Consider the following 13959-nt stretch of genomic DNA (forward strand, 5'->3'; position numbering starts at 1 on the left):
AACAATCAAGTCAACATTTACCTTTTTTAAAAAAGTTGTTAAAGAGCCACCAGGGCAGAAAAACGTGCGGTTTCTGCCCCCAGCCACCTTATCCCCAACTCATGTAGCTTCTAATATGTCTATCTGAATTTCAGTGAAGTTTTATTTTGAACTCTTTAATTACAGAAAGATACAGGAAGTTTATTCACTAACACAAATATATTCTACAAACACATACCATGTTTTCCCCATAAAGTTTTTCTATAGAGATTTGCTGTTGCTTTAGAAATCACACACATATATGTCACAACCACCATCCCTGGCCACAGAAGACCTGAGCACTATCAACCAAAAGCCTCAGAGCTTTCTCTGTGGCAAATGTTGCTGCCCTCTTACCCACAGTTCCTCTGGCTAGAAGCAGAGCTTATGAAATGTCTGCCACTTCACACAGATGCCTTCAAAGCTTCCCTTGGTAGCCCATCGTGTGAGTAGGTCTCATCAGAGGGAATAAGCTAAATGTTACTCCCTGCAGCTTGTGTCCTGAAAGAACCTATTCCTTGGGTTGTGTCATTCAACAGAGCCCTGAATAAACAGTATAAAAGACACGAGGACAGCACAGTGAGGCAGAGATAGACCAGCACCTCCATACCTGTCATTGCAGGTAATTAAATAAGCTGTTCATTCCAGAAAAAAAACAGCTGGTGGGAAAAATGTGTCCAAAGGGCAAAACTATGCCTTCTTAAGCTATTTCCTTTTAACTTGGGTTTTTCCTTTATGGAGATAAGAAGCTGGAAATGGGATGGAATCTGACGCTGAAGCTAAGCTTCTGGGTTTTTTTTTCACAGTTGGCTTGATAAAAATAGAACATACATATGTGATATATTTGAGTACAACAAAGAATAAAATAAGAGGAAGTGAGACTTAAAAGTGTGTCTGTGCTTTTTATTTTTGTAAAGAACTAATATACTAAGTTGAAGGGACCATTTTCATTTAAGAATTTCCTCCAGGGTAAAGAGTACCCTTTTGCCTTGGCACTTTTACTTGCAATGGTAATTTTTTTTAACCAGTGCTGACTCTGAACTTTATGCTACCCCTGTAGCTTTATTCTTCACTATGGTTTATTTGTCCTGAGAGAGAATTATTTCTGAACTCTGCATGGGGGTCAGTATTAAATGCTACTATGGAAGGGTCTCAAACTCAGCCACATCTTTTGGGGAACACAGAGCCCTCTGGGTAGCTGTAGCCACATGGCCAACACTCAGCATCTTCGGGGCCTCTTGCTATGATTGGCAGTGATGTCCAGAAGCCCTCACATGGAAACACAGATTTCCGAAAGTTGCCATGATAACTTATAGAACAAAATGAGTCATAAGAATTCCTCCTGCGATAATCAGACAACTTGTGGAACCAAATCTAATTGTCAACTCTGGCTTCTAGTACTCCAAAGGTATTTGAGCCCTGGGCCTAGATCACTTAGCATATCTCTTGTTAACTTACACAAAAACCACGTCTACAGAAAACGGGTAAAGAAGACATTTCTGACTCTTGGTTCTCAAGGTGTGGTTTGCGGGACAACAGCAGCAGCTTCATCTGGAAGCTTGTTAAAAATGCAAAATCTTGGATCCCATCCCAGAGCAGCGAATCAGAATCTACATTTTGACAAGATTCTCAGGTAATTTGTGCACATGTTAAAGGCTTAGAAATACCCGGACAAGGCTGTGCACGGTGGCTCACACCTGTAATCCCAGCACTTCGGGAGGCTGAGGTGGGCGTATCACGAGGTCAAGAGATGGAGACCATCCTGGCTAACATGCTGAAACCCCGTCTCTACTAAAAATACAAAAATTAACCAGGCGTGGGCGCCTGTAGTCCCAGCTACTCGGGAGGCTGAGTCAGGAGAATCGCTTAAACCCGGGAGGCAGAGATTGCAGTGAGCAGAGATCATGCCACTGCACTCCAGCCTGGAGACAGGGCAAGACTCCGTCTAAAAAAAAAAAAAAAAAAAGAGAAAGAAAAAAGAAAAAAAGAAGTACCCAGACAAACACTGGTTCTTGACTCTGGCTACCCATTAGAATTACCTATGTTGCTTTTAAAAAACGGATTCCTGGCTCTAACCACAAAGGGTTGATTTAGTTTGTGTGGGTGGTACCTAAGTATTGGTAATGTTTACATTAATTCAGTATACACCCAGGGTTGAAGAAAACACTGCTTTAGAACAGTAGTTTTCAAAATGTGGTGGCTTAACCAGCAGCGACCAGCATCACCAGGAACTTGTTAGACATGCAAATTCATACTCCACCCCGGACATACAGAATCAGAAACTCTGGGCGTAGGGCCCAGCAACCTGTGGTGCTTCTGATACCAGCTAAAGTTCGAGAACTACTGCTCTAGTCTAGTCGACAAAGGACCCAGCATCGGCTGAAGTAGGGTTTAAGCAGGAAGGAATGTGCATATAGTTATAAGGTGTATAACAAGATGTGTATCAATATCAACCTTCCTCCTGTAGACTCATTATCTTCTTTCCACTTCAAATACTCCTCTATGTTTTAAAACCATACTGGTTGATGGACATATCACTTTCTGATTAGAATAGGCTCCCCATAATGCCGTCTATTCTATCATTTCTAGTTTAGCTTAGAGATACCATTGTGAAGGATTTTATTCCTCAGATATCATTGGCATATCTCAGTTTCATGAGTCTGAGCTTGGGAAAAGAATAACTGTTGGTTACAAGAAGAGATCACAATTGTAGGTCTTGTGAACCATGAGCTGAGACAGAAGTTCCTCCCTCAAAGACTACAGACAATGTGTCCCATGGAAAAACAACCTAATGTTTTTCCTCATTTTGATTAAACATGGTTGTTGTGTTCAGAAATCAGAGCTTTATATTGCAACACAAAACCAGCTCCATATATAAGCCATAAGAGCAGCACTGTGCTGTTTTAACCACATTGATAAAAAATAACTGATAATCTACTATCTGACTGTGGAGAGGTGGTATCTACTGACAATAAAATAAGTTATATGAAATAATGAAAAAAGAAAGTTTTCTGTTATTAGAAACTGTTTCTATGTCTTAATGCTGCTGCCTAGGTGGCTGATGTGACAACCCTTTACAGAGTTTCACTTTTAAACAAGTTAAATTTATTTTTATATGTACAGCACCTGTACTCTAGGGTTTATGTACTTAGACTACAATAATAGGTCTGCATTTATCTAACACGTAGTTAACACTGTCTTTATAAAGACATTTTCTGAAGTAAATATAGAGTGAGACTTGGGCTGAGATAAACTGAGTTCTTTACTTCACTGCTTAACTATTTGGCTTTGAACAAAACAAATTCTCAGACTCTTCATTCCCTTTTCTCTGAGACTGGGATATTTCCATATGACTTCTCCTAGAAGCATATCCTGATATAAAAATTTTGGCGAAATAGTTTATTTGGAGGATGAATTCAGGAAACACTGATTAGGGAATGGGAAGATGAGACTGAAAGAAGGAAGCTAGAAAGTGATGTATTATTGAGCAGGTAACCATTGTGAGCAACTGAGGTTCAATCACTCTAAGGAGCTCCAGACGACATTACAGAACATGACTTATGAGTTGCACGATCTAACAAGGAAGAGGCTGGATTATTCATCCTCCAAGTCCCATCTGTCCCAATAGCTAAAGGCTGCACCCAGAGATGTTAACTATACATCTGGCCTGTCCTTATGCAAATATAAAGACAAAACATTAGCAGAGAGTCCCAGGAATTTGCAGTAGAACGTCTTAGGCAGAGCCTGGAACTGTGAGTGTATATGAGAAGAGCACAAAAAGCATCTGCTAAATGAGGTATGTATGTATCAGGTCCAGTCAAAAGACAGAAACCACACAGTAACTTGAACAGGAAGTGCTTAAAATAAATAATTATTATTATGGAAGATAGGTTTCTAAGAAAAGATAAAAGAACATCCTGTGGTGGAGACAGGGTACCCAAGGAAGGAATAAATTTGGAAAGTTTCCAAGGCTACGATACAGACTTTCTGAAAAAGGGGTAGACATAGCCCAATGAGAGGTTTGCTGGGTTGCCTAGATAAGAAGTGGTCCATTATCACTGGACTGAGGCCAGAGGGAAATGCATGCTGGGCAAACAGCAAATCCATCCAGAGGTTCAAGTGGACCAAGGCTGGTGTGAGAAATGGCTCTGGTGTTCAACACACCACTGGTCACTCTGTACCATATGAGCCAACCAAAGAAGCAGGACACAGAACCCACGAAAAGAGCCCTTTCCTCTGCAGTGTCTCTCCAGCACCCTCTACTGACAAAGAGGAAATATTTACAAGATCCAGTTCAGTATCACAAGCAGTATCACAAGCAGAGCAATGAAGGGTAGATTCTGACTACTGACACAAGGAAATACTATTTACCTAAGATCATTCAATATGAAGTAAATGGAATAATATGTATTAAAATTACTTTTTAAACAGTAAAGTTCTCTGTGTTAGTCTGTTTAGTGTTTCTGTGACAGAATATCTGAAGCTGAGTAATTTATAAAGAAAATAAGTCTATCTTGTGATTTTGCAAGTGGGAAAATACAAGAAGCATGGCAGTGGCATTCTCTCAGTTTCTGGTGGAGGTTTTCCTGCTGCCTCATTACATGGGAGAAAGTCAAAGGGGAAGCAGAGAAGCAAAGATGCATAACCTGAGGGCCAGCACATCCTGGCTTTATAACAACCCACTCTGCAGGAACTAAGGCATTCCCATGAGAACGAATCCGAATCTCATCTTGCCTGAGTGAGAACTCGCCAAACCATTTATGAGGGATCCACCACTGTGACCCAAACACTTCCCACTAAGCCCCACCTCCAATGCCTCCACAGTGGGAGCCAAAAATTTCAACATCAGTTTTGGTGGGCACAAACTCAAGCCATAGCCAAACCATAGCATTCTCCTTGATACACTTGGTGTGAAAGTAATTGCGGTTTTAAAAGACATTACTTTTAATGTAAAAAAACTCAATTACTTTCGCACTAACCTAATAGTATTTTTTAAATGAGTGTTTGTATGCAAAAACATAATCGGAATTACTATTTATAATAAAACTATGTTTTTCACTAACATGGTTGATTTATTATTTTTTAAAGCTATCTTTAGCATATGGTCTTTTAAACAAGGTTTTCTTCTCTGTAAAAATGTCATAAATTGACTCCCATATCCATAAACATTTTTCATGGCCTAAAATTCCTTTAATGGGGATCAAGTCTTTCTTCTACAGTTAATGATAAGTGCAATGTATTTATTTTATTCCACAGAATACAAAGGCTCTAGCATATTTTTATTTCTTTTACAGAAAATTTTGATAGACAACGGAAAAAGTGATGAAAATGGTTTATGTACAAAATGAAAAAGCTATTACTGGGCAGTTGGACTGTCCTTGCTTCTCTCTCTCAAAACTCTTCAGGAAACCGCATCTTTTTCTCTCACCCTAGTTAGCACAGAGTCAGATCAGTGCAAAAAGAAAAAAAAAAACATTATGAAGCTGGAAACCCCCATTCTAAGCAAACTATCACAAGGACAGAAAACCAAACACCGCATGTTCTCACTCATAGGTGGGAGGTGAACAACGAGAACACATGGACATGGGGCGGGGAACATCACACACTGGGGCCTGTCGTGGAGTCGGGGGTTGGCGGATGGATAGCATTAGGAGAAATACCTAATGTAAATGACTAGTTGATGGGTGCAGCAAACGAACATGGCACATGTATACCTATGTAACAAACCTGCGCATTGGGCACATGTACCCTAGAACTTAAAGTATAACAATAAAAAAAAATTATTTGGGGAATTACAAAAAAAAATTGAGTTGAAATCCTCTAATTTATCACACTCTTCTCTCTTATTCTCCTCACTAGTGATATGTCAATTAAAATATCTCCTTGAGAGGTCTTTATCACATACCTATCCAATTAACCTTTCCTCTAAATGAATTAATCTCTTGACCCATCAATGTGCTTCTGGCTATTAATTTATTGTTTCCTTTCAGTTACCAATGATGTTCATAGTCACTTACAACTCTTAGAAATAGAAAACCAATCTGTTGTCAGGTCTGCTGATAGGTCAGAACATCCTTTGTTCTCCCTTCTCTTTATTTCATGAAGTTTCAAAGGCTATCAAAGGGATGTAATAGTACAGCATAACAGACAGGCACAGAAACAAAAAGACAAGAGGTAACCATGGATAGAAACACAATTTCTGTTTTAAGAGTTGTGTACATGTCAAAGTAAGTGGCATTTCAAAGAGAACTGTAACAAAATGGTCAAAGATGGCTAGATAAACATTGGTCAAGTTCATTGTGGAGGTAATGTATGGGATGAATTACATTCGCCCAGGTGGTTTCTGAAATGTTTTCTGGCTTGAGATGTTCCAATCATTGGGGAAAGGAGAGAGAGGCAAGTCTAAGAAAAACTTTCATGTATGACTTGGACTCTACTCAGACGTAACCAAAATTAAAACTGATCGTCCATACAGAGAAGGTGATTATCTGGTCACAAAAGTGAGAAACCATTTGGATAGTAAATAGTCAAGTAGCTCATGCCCCAACTCTAAGAAGTTGAGAAATATGCCCACCTCATGCACCCAGGATGTCCACAGCTCTGGGGAGATGTGAGCTGAACCATCAGGGTTTGTGGGAATGGGCCTCTATATTGGGGTTCAATGATCTTCCTCCATGGTCTTCCATATTTTACCCTTTCCTCTTCTTTTCATATCAAAATACAAGGATGTTTATTGACTGTCTACTATATGCCAGGTACTTTAGATATGCGGTCACATTTAATCTTCCCAACAACTCCATAAAACATGCTTTGTTATTGCTCTGTCATGAATGAGAAAGCAGAGGCTGAGAAACTATGCAATTTTCCACAGCAAATAGGAAGCACAGTGCCTCTAGATTCCAAAAACCATACTCAGCACAACTCCACGGTGTCACCAGATCGCTCTCAGACTCTTCTGGATGTTTGTAAGTACATACTCTACCCTGTCCTGAACCCAAACTTAGTAAACAAATCTTGGAAAAGCACATACATCTGCAAAGCGCCTTAAAAGTGTGAGTGTTTTTATTTGTCTCCTGATACACCTGTAGTATCATCAGAGCATAAAATATAAAATGAGGCTTATTCTATAGAGGAGGATATTGAGGTAAGATTAAACAAAGAGTCTAAACTGGAAAGACATGAAAATAGCTAATATTTAATGGGTACTTATAAAGTAACAGGCACTATACTTGAAGCTTTAGATATCAATTCATTTTGTTCTAACAATAATCCTGTCAGGTAGTTACTGCTATTATATTCATTTCATAGCTGAGGAAACCGAGGATAAAATAAGTTAAATAATATATCCAAAACCATACTCCTAGTAAGTAGCTGAGTTAGAATTCCAACCCAATTATATTTGTTTCAGAACTCTTGCTCTTAGCCCTGTACTGCATTCTAGTTTTGTGCTTATCTATTGCTCATGTGCCTCTTTAGGTTATAAGGCTTTCCAAGATGGCCAAAGTCTTTCAATATATTTCTAATCCCCACACAACAACCACGACAGAGGCTGATGCAAAATGGCTACTGAGAAAATGTGACTGATAGGCCATAAAATCTAGACCTATATGGGGATTAATAAAAAACTTGCCATTGTAAAGCTTCCCATAACACAGTAAGCATTTAAACTAAATAACTAAAATGGAACTCAAATTAACCACTCCAAAAGATCTTTTGTGCTTCCAGATCTTCCACCAACTGTGCAGCAAAGGTAGAATGAAAATCTGTGCAATATCTGTGTTTCAAACTGGTACCCAGAGACAAGCAGAATCTCTACTTAGCATCTCTTTAACCATTATGAACCCCTTTCCTTAAAATAGCCCTCTTTGAAGAAGCTTCTGAGCATCTGTATACCTTAGAGTGTGAATCAGCTAGCAAATAAATAACCTGAGTACATAGCATTACTATCCTTATTTAAAAAAAAAATGAAGTCAAAGGAAATGGCATCTTTTCTTAAGGCTTAAGGTCTCTGAATGCTTAAAGTCAATAGCTCTGACTATTGACTGCTGGTGGTAAATAGAAAAAAAAAACACACACACACAAAAGGCTCTATTCCTCTGTCTAAGCCAAAATGGCAAGGCATTCACAGACAAACATTCAAGATAGGCAGACCCCTTTCTCCTCAGTCTCTCATTAAAGCAGGCACAGGTTAAATGTGACTCTTGTTGTCCCCACTTGAACTATTTCTGGTTTAAATATAAATTTTTTATGGAGGTCCCAAATTCTTAGGTTTGCCACTGAAGCTTTCTTTTAGAACCAAACCCTTGTTATTTATAAAGCTTGAGACTAAACAGAAAATTTCTCAGCCCTTCTTTGCCACCCCTCCTCCCATTCCTTCCTTGTTGCCCTCTTCCCTTTCTCTCTTCAATTCATGCCTATACTTGAAATATCAACACAAGGGAGTTGGCTTAAATGTGAGATAAAATATTTCCATCATCTGCTCAAGAGACTTCTGCCAAATATCAAGGTTGTTGACTCACATGGAGTGTAAATATACTCTAAAAACCATATGTCAAGGGACCTTGGCTTACATTATTCACTTGGGTCTGCTCAGAAGTAGGCTACTCAAAGAGAGGGCTATATCAGACACCACAGTAAAAGCAAAGGTATAGTGTGATTGCTTTTTTATTGCTCTGAATCAAATCAGAAGGGGTGATTCACTTGCTGTGATACATTTATTGAGAAACACACAGCTCAATTTTTCATTTACAGAGAGGATATTTGACAGAGTAAAGGGGGCTTCAGATTTTTTTCTAACTAACCATCTGCATTAGTTTCAATAGTCATGACTCCTCCCTTTGCTACAACAGTTGTAGATAGCTAAGTGCAATAAGTAGCTTCTGGCATAGCCCCAATGATCCTTACTTCCTGGTGTGCACACTCTTGTGAAATCCTCTCCCCTTGAGTGTAAGCTGAACCTAATGACTTTCTTCTAACATATAGAATACAGCAAATATAATGTGATATCACTTCCATTATTAGGTAACAAAAGACTGTGACTTCTCTCTTGCTGGTATTTTCTCTCTCAGGTTCTTCTCAGTTACTGTGATAGAAAGCAACACAAGGCAAAGGACTGAGGACAGCCTCTGGCCAACATCCAGTAAGGAACTGAGGCCTTCGTCCCAATAGACGGAAGAGAATTGAGTCTTATCAACAACCACTGAGTGAGCCTGGGGCTGATCCTTCTCCAGTTGGCCCTTGAGTTCAACCTTGAAGCCACTGACTATATTTTTTTTAATTTTTAAAGTCGATACACAAAAGCTATACATATTTGTGGTATACAACATAATGTTTTGAAATATGTACACATTGTAGAATAACATACGTATTACCTCAAATACTTGTATTTTATTTGTGGTGAGGATACTTGAAATCTACTCTATTAACAAATTTCAAGACCATAATACATTGTTATTAACTATAGTCACAAGCTGCGCAATAAAGTCGCTGCTTATATCTTAATGGCAGCCTGTGAAACCCTGACAGAGGATCTAGTCAAGCTGTGCTCAAATTCCAGACCCACACAATCCGTAAAACAATAAATATGTGTTGCTTTATACTGCTAAATTTCAGTATAATTTGTTACACAGTAAGTAGATAACTAATACAATAAGAATGGCAGGGATATGCCCTTAAACTGAGCAGAAATCAAAACATCCCTTCTCAGCATAAAAGTAGCACAAAACAACAACAAAAAAAAAAAACAAGAAAAAAGGAAAAAAACCGTTATGGGCATAGGATTGCTTGGTGAGCATGACATAGGTAAAAAGGAATACAGCGGCCTTAAAAGATATGTCATCCAGAGCTGAACAGCTCTTAGTCTAAGAAAATACTAAAAAGCAATGTTCCCTCTGATGGACAGGACTGGAAAACTTTTCTGATTTTTTTTTTTGCCACTTTCAGCCAGACCATCCTATTACAATATAATTGACGAGGTTTCTATTTCCCATAGTTATCTCAGTATCTGCAACCCTCCAACCATGCTGATTGGTTTGCATGGTTTCCAAGCCTCTTGTCAAATGGTTCCACTGTCCATCTTACACTGATTTCATAGTTTCCATCTCATTTTTACCCCAGTAACTACAGTATTATTAGCTCCACTTTATTCATAAGGAAGTCTGAGAGAGGTCATATTACATACAAGTGGAAGAACCAACAATAGAATCTAGTATCAAAGGATCTTCCCTTGGATCACCCAACTTCTCAATACCATTCCTTCTCAATTCTTTGTAGAAATATAAAATAAATTTCAAGACACACATTGAATTGTGCTCATAGCTCCTGTTTCTACCAATTTCTGCACTAACATCTTGTACTTAATACTAATCTCTTATCTTCTTGGGTTTATGGTCCCTGACCCCCCAGAAATTCCTTCTGATCTTTTACCCTAGCATGTTAAAATCTCAGAATCCAGTACCTGAGAATCTTTCCCAAACATTCTTTCTTGCCTTTTTTTAAAGCTTAGAAAGGCATGGATTTTGAAGTCTAACATACCTGAGTTTCAATTCTGGTTCTATGATTCAGTATAATACTAGCTGTGGGTCTGTCATATACAACTTTTATTATGTGGTATTATGTTTCTTCTATACTCAGTTTTTCAAAGGTTTTTTTTTTAATCATGAAGGATGTTGAATTTTATCAAATGCTTTTTCAGCCTCCATTGAAACGATCATATGATTTTGTCCTCCATTCTGTTGATATGATGAATAACATTGAAAGATTCACATATTTTGAAACATCCTTGTGTCCCCAGGATAAATCTCATTTGGTCATGATGAATGATCTGTTTAATGTATTGTTTAATGCAGTTTCCTACTTTTTGTTGAGGATTTTTCATGAATATTAATCAAAGATGTTGGCCCATAGTTTCCTTTTGTGATGTGTTTTTGTCTGGTTTTGGTATCAGGGTAATACTGACCTCATAAAATGTGTTCAGAAGCACTCCCTCCTCTATTTCTCAGAATAGTTTGAGTAGGATTTGTATTAGATATTCTTTTTTTTTTTTTTTTTTTTTTGAGATAGGGTCTTACTCTTTCACCCAAGCTGGAGTGCAGTGGTGCAATCATGGCTCACTGCAACCTCAAACTCCCTGTCTCAAGCTATCTCCCTACCCCAGCCTCCCCAGTAGCTAGGACAACAGGCATGTACCACCAAGCCTGGCTAATTTTTGTACTTTTTGTAGAGATGGGGTCTTGCCATGTTGCCCAGACTGGTCTCGAACTCCTGGACTCAAGTGATTCTCCTGCTTCAGCTTCCCAAATTTTGGGGATTACAGGTGAGTTATTTAAAGGTTTGGCAGAATACAGCATTGGGGCAATTGGGTCCCAGGTATTTATTTACTGGGACACTTTATATGACAATTTTGATCTTGTTACTTGTTATTGGTCTGTTAAGGTTTTGGATCTCTTCGTGGTTTAAACTTGGTAGGTTGTGTCTAGGAATTTCTTTCCCCTAGATTTTCCAATTTATTGTCATACAGTTGCTCACTTAAGATCGTTTGAATTTCGGTGGCTCACGCTTGTAATCCCAGCACTTTGGGAGGCCGAGGCAGGCGGATCATGAGGTCAGGAGATCGAGACCACGGTGAAACCCCGTCTCTACTAAAAATGCAAAAAAATTAGCCGGGCGTGGTGGCGGGCGCCTGTAGTCCCAGCTACTTGGAGAGGCTGAGGCAGGAGAATGGCATGAACCCGGGAGGCGGAGCTTGCAGTGAGCCGAGATTGTGCCACTGCACTCCAGCCTGGGCGACAGAGCGAGACTCCATCTTGGGAAAAAAAACAAAAAAAAGATCCTTTGAATTTCTGTGATATCAGTGTAATGTCTCTTTATTCATTTTTATCTGAGTCTTCTCCCTTTTTTTCTTCATCTGTGTAGCTAAAGATTTGTCAATTTTGTTTGTCTTTTCAAAAAAACAGCTTTTGGTTTCATTGATCTTTTGCTTATTTTTCTTCATTTCAAATTCATTTATTTTCACTCTGATCCTTATTATTTCTTTTTTTCTAATAATTTTGGGTTTAGTTAGCTCTTGCTTTTCTAATTCTTTAAGATGCATCATTAAATTGTTTACTTGATGTTTTCCTCCTTTTAAACATAGGCGCTTATAGCTATAAACTTCTGAGTACTGTTTTTGCTGCATCCCATAGGTTTTGGTATGTTGTGTTTCCATTATCATTTGTTTCAAGAAATTTCTCAATTTCCTTCTTATTTTCTTCAATAACCCACTAATCATTCAGATATAATGTTTAATTTCCAGGTGTTTCTATAGTTTCCAAAATTCCTCTTGTTATTGATTTCTAGTCTTATTCCATTGTGGTCAGAGAAGATGTCTGATACTATTTCAATTTTTTTGAATGTTTTTAGACTTGTTTTGTGACCTAACATATGGTCTATCCTTGAGAATGATCCTTGTGCTGAGAAAAAATGTGTATTTTGCAGCCACTGGATGAAATGTTCTGTAAATATTGATTAGGTCCATTTGGTCTATAGTACACATTAAGTCTGATGTTTCTTTGTTGATTGTCTATCTGGGAGATGTATCCAATGTGAAAGTGGAATCTTGAAGTCTCCAGCTAATATTGTATTGAGGTCTATTTCTTTCTTTAGCTTTAATGATATTTCCTTTACAAATCTGGGTGCTTCAATGTTGGGTACACATACATTTACAATCATTATAGCCCCTTGTTAAGTTCACCCCTTTATCATTATAAAATAAACTTCTTTGTCTCTTCTTACAGTTTTTGTCTTACTCCTGCTCTTTTTTGGTTTCCATTGGCCCATGGAATATCTTTTTTAATACCTTTATTTTCAGTCTATGTGTATCTTTATAGGTAAAGTGTGTTTCTGGTAGGCAACAGGTCACTGAGTCTTATTTTTTCATCCATTCAGCTACTCTATGTCTTTTGATTAGTGAATTTATTCCATTTAAATTCAATGTTATTATTGATAAGTAAGGACTTACTCCTGCCTCTCGTCATTTGTTTTCTGGTTGTTTTGCAGTCTTCTCTCTCTTCTTTCCTTTCTTCCTATCTTCCTTTTAGTGAAAGTGGTTTTCTCTGCTGGTATCTTTAATTTCTTGCTTTTTATTGTGTATCCATTGTATGTTTTTTGATTTGAGGCCTTGAAAATACTATACTATAACCTATTAAGTTGATGACACTTAACACTTATTACATAAACAAACAAATATACAAAAAGAAAACAAAAACTCTACACTTTAACTTTGTCCCCTTGCTTTTTAACTTTTTGTTGTTTCTCTTCACATCTTATTTTACTCTCTCTGTCTTGAAAAGTTGTTGTAGTTATTATTATATGTTTGATTGGTTCATCATTTAGTCATTCTACTGAAGATAAAAGTACTGTATATACCACAATTACAGGGTTATAAAATTTTGTGTTTTTCTATGTACTTACTATTACGATGGAATTTTGTACCTTCAGATGGTTTCTTCAGGCTCATTAACAAACTTTTTTTTTTCTTTTTTTTGAGACAGAGGTTCACTCTTGTTGCCCAGGCTGGAGTACAATGTCACAATCTCAGCTCACCACAACCTCTGCCTCCCAGATTCAAGCGATTCTCCTGCCTCAGCCTCCCAAGTAGCTGGGATTACAAGCATGCACCATCGTGCCCAGCTAATTTTGTATTTTTGGTAGAGTCAGGGTTTCTCCATGTTGGTCAAGCTGGTCTTGAACTCCTGACCTCAGGCGATCTATCTGCATCGGCCTCCCAAAGTGCTAGGATTACAGGCATGAGCCACCGTGCCTGGCCAACATCCTTTTCTTTCAAATTGAAGAACTCTGTTTTGCATTTCTTTTAGGATAGGTCTATGTTAATAAAATCCTTCAGCTTTTGTTTGTCTGGGAATGTATTTATTTCCCCTTTGTGCTTGAGGAATATTTTCACCA

This window comes from Nomascus leucogenys, chromosome 8, assembly GCF_006542625.1.
Source record: "Nomascus leucogenys isolate Asia chromosome 8, Asia_NLE_v1, whole genome shotgun sequence".
NCBI classification, from domain to species: Eukaryota; Metazoa; Chordata; class Mammalia; order Primates; family Hylobatidae; genus Nomascus; species Nomascus leucogenys.